Here is a 3,891-nt window from a genome sequence, read left to right as displayed (position 1 = left end):
GCATGAGCATCACACTTATGCATCTGCTCATGCAAACTTTGATGCACATTAACCCTCCGTCAGGCGCAATATAGATTCTCCTCAGTTCATGCGCAATGTGCCTGACAAGCACAGGTCAGAAAACCACCTATAGTAGCTACATATTTCAATTTCAGGACTATAGAAGTAGTCAGTGACCTTCATAGGAATGTATTAAAAGAGATTACACCAAATCAGATGCAAAAAAAAACATTTATTAACCATAAACTTATTAAAACTAAAAGTACCACTTTTTGGTAGTACCGCCAAATAGGCTCCAGTTATCTTTACTTAACTATTGCTTAAATATAAAATTATGGAAAAAAACTTAAAGGATATTGCACTTAGATGTTACTTAATTATTTTCTACTCATCTTCAGTGGTTTCAATTGCAGCAGAAGCAGCACAGGTACACTTAGAAAAGCAAGGCTGGCAGACGAAAGTTGCATGGGAAAGGCAGATTGATTCTTTACATATTTTGCAGTCATATTTAGAAAGCCTTCTGAAACCAGATACAAATGAGCAGGTAGTACAACTGCGTCTTTTAGAAGGTGGTAGAGTCGGTGTTTGTTCTGGAACGTCCTTGGGACGTCCTTTGTATTTTTATCTTTGCCCAAATAATAAGCTAGATCTGTGTCTGTTTCCTCTGTATCAGTGTCATCACCATCCTGCTCTGTTCCAGAATCAGTGTTACATTCTGCTACCTCATCTTCAGATGAAATGTCACTAGATTCCTCTAAATCCTCAGTTACTGCTGGTTCTTCCTCATCATCTTCTAACAAAAAATCTTCATTTCTTCTAAATGAAGGGGTTTAGATGAATCATACTGTTTTCTGGCCATTGCAGCAGAAAATCTGAAGCAAGAGAGAAAGAGTATGTGTTAGGGCGCAATGTGCCTTAGAAGCCACCCTCCTTTTGTCTAAGAAAACAGTACTTATGTACACTAACTTAGCATTAATCCTTCATAAAACAAGCTAAATACACAATCGTGATGAATAAAAAAAGAAAATACTAACCTTTCAATTTGTGTTGAAATCAGGCGCAATGTGCCTGAGAAGCCAAAGTGTTGATATCTGCTCACTAGAAGGTCTGCTGAGTCACTGTGATATCAGGTTTCACAGAGCCTGTAGAGTCAGGAGATAACTAGGAGGGGTGGGGTTTTCTGATAAGTGGGCAAGGAGAGAGAAGTGAAACTAATTACTGTGTGCCTGTCAGATCTATTGCGGCTGACAGAGGGTTAAGGAGCAGGAGTCTGCAGCCGAGGAGGAAGAGGAGGAGGGAAGCCTTGATGACAGTCAGCCATTTTCTGGTCAGGGAAGTTTCGTGGACGAGGTGGAGGAAGAGGAGGATGATGGGGATGATTATTTTGGGGAGGAGGATGCTTCTCAGGGGGCAAGAAAAAATGTTGGCGTGGCAAGGTCAGGTACAGGGTTTGTGCGTGACTGGAGGGATGTGGATTTGCCAGAAAGTGATCCTCCACCGAGCACTCGCAGTGCATCATTGACACCTGGAACACTGGCCCACATGTGTGATTATGCCTTGCAGATCCTAAAAAGGGACCCCGGCATTGCCAAATTGATGAACGATGACGACTACTGGTTGGCCTGCATCCTGGATCCACGCTATAAAGGCAAATTCCAAAACATCATGCCACAGGAGAACCTAGAGCTAATATTGGCTGACAAACAAGCAACTCTGGTAAACCGTTTGTTTGAGGCATTCCCAGCACACAGCGGCGGTGATGTTTTTCCAACAAGCCGTAGGGGGCAACATGGAAGAGGTGTTCGTGGTGCACACAGCCAAAGTGGCGTTGGACACAGGGGTTTCATGACCATGTTGTGGACTGATTTTTCAAGTACCGCTCACACGACTGATAACTATGGTAACAAACTACTTCTCCTCCCATATCGATGTTCTCCCTCACCGGTCATTCCCCTTTGACTATTGGGCCAGTAAACTTGACACCTGGCCTGAATTGGCACAATATGCCTTACAGGAGCTCGCTTACTCTGCTGCTAGTGTGTTATCTGAACAAGTCTTCAGTGCTGCTGGATCAATCCTGAAAGAAAAAAGGACCCGTCTGTCGACCCAAAATGTTGATGATCTAACCTTCATTAAAATGAACCATGCATGGGTTTCAAAGGATTTTGTCCCACCCTCCCCTGCTGACACGTAGGTTGCCAGAAAAATGGCTTGCTTTTGTCCTCCTCTTCCGCGGACTTCTCCAATTACTCCATTTGCAATTCATGAAGAACATCATGGAAGCTTATAGCCATATAAAAATATCATAGCTTTATTAAATCTGATTACAAAAATATACAAAGACAAATTAAAAGAAGAGATATACCCAATATAACACCACAGGAAGCATATGTATTATATTACTGGACAGAAATTAGTGTTTATGATGCTGGAATAATGTCACATAGTATTTAAATACTCTTGCATCATGTGCATAAGGCAAATGCATATTGTAATCCAAGTAGAAGGGAGAAAAGGGAGAGATTGGTCTGCAGAGCATTAACCCTAATTAGGAAGTTAGTTATACACTAATTAACAAGGCCAGTCAAAGTAGCAAACCCAGTATTAATTTCATCCAAATTTATAAGAAAGGCAAATAGAACTGCAGATACAATCATAGAATCATAGAATTGTAGAGTTGGAAGGGACCTCCTGGGCCATCTGGTCCAACCCCCTGCTCAAAGCAGGATTCGCTAAATCATCCCAGACAGATGTCTGTCCAGCCTCTGTTTAAAGACTTCCATTGAAGGAGAACTCACCACTTCTCGTGACAGCTTGTTCCACTCATTGATCACTCTAACTGTCAAAAAGTTTTTTCTAATATCTAATCTGTGTCTCCTCCCATTCAGTTTCATCCCATTGCTTCTAGTCTTTCCTTGTGCAAATGAGAATAAAGTTGATCCTTCTACAATGTGACAGCCCTTTAGATATTTGTAGACAGCTATTAAGTCTCCTCTCAGTCTTCTCTTTTGCAAACTAAACATTCCCAAATCCTGCAACCTTTCCTCATAAGACAGGGTTTGCAGACCGGTCACCATTCTGGTCGCTCTTTTCTGAACTTGCTCCAGTTTGTTGATGTCTTTTTAAAAATGTGGTGCCCAAAACTGCAATTGATATACAAATAAATGCAGAGGGCGCATCATGCTAAAAGCACACAGTAATTTTAAGGTAAAGCCATAAGTTGCTTGCATACCGCTACTCCCACTCCCTATACATCCAGCCAGAGCCATGAAACATGAAATAAATGAAAACATATGACCTGAATGGCGTTGTGAATCCCCGACGCGTGTTTCGCGTGAGCTTCGTCCTGGGGGAGTAAGTGACGAAGCTGCTGAATGTCCAACATCAACATATGTCAATTTTCCCACACTGTTTGGCAACGGCACTGGCACAAGGTCCCTCATATTAGAATCAAGTGTCTCTAACGGTGGGGGTGCACACCCGCCGTCAGACACACCGGCGTACTATGAGGGGCCCTGTGCCAGTGCCGTCGCCAACGAGTGGGCCCCCTGCTTGCTCAGGATCACAGCACTTGCAAAGTTGAAATACTTACCTCTCCCTGCTCCACAACCTTGACGTCTTCCGCGTTTCGTGACAGAGACATTCTGGTCAGAGAGCGCGATGACATCACGTCTGTACGCCCTCTGCCTAAACAGTACAAGTGCAGTGAGATGAAAGATGGAGACGACGAGGAGTCCAGACTAGTACAGGGATTCCCTAGTGAGGAGACTTATTTAATTGTTTTCAATGTTGGGAAAGCTATTTTTGGGGAGCACTATACTCTGGAAAATGATATATGAAGCCCACCATACACTGAAGCATTCCAAAGTTGGACATCAGACACTGGAGCAG

The 3,891-nt window shown here is 43.0% G+C and overlaps 1 long non-coding RNA gene across 1 annotated transcript; it reads right to left on the bottom strand.

The window, feature by feature from the left end:
- Positions 1-212: 212 nt before the first annotated feature.
- On the bottom strand, positions 213-1,257 carry LOC141089624 (uncharacterized). The gene is made up of 2 exons (XR_012232351.1): positions 1,035-1,257; positions 213-872 (listed from the first exon to the last, which is right to left on the bottom strand). It is a non-coding gene; the product is annotated as an uncharacterized lncRNA (long non-coding RNA).
- Between the last annotated feature and the right edge of the window lie 2,634 nt (positions 1,258-3,891).

Source organism: Dendrobates tinctorius, unplaced genomic scaffold (assembly GCF_039654945.1).
Source record: "Dendrobates tinctorius isolate UK_male_01 unplaced genomic scaffold, ASM3965494v1 ptg000046l, whole genome shotgun sequence".
NCBI classification, from domain to species: Eukaryota; Metazoa; Chordata; class Amphibia; order Anura; family Dendrobatidae; genus Dendrobates; species Dendrobates tinctorius.
Note: the sequence above shows the minus strand (reverse complement) of the source record. Positions and strands in the feature narration are given on the sequence as shown.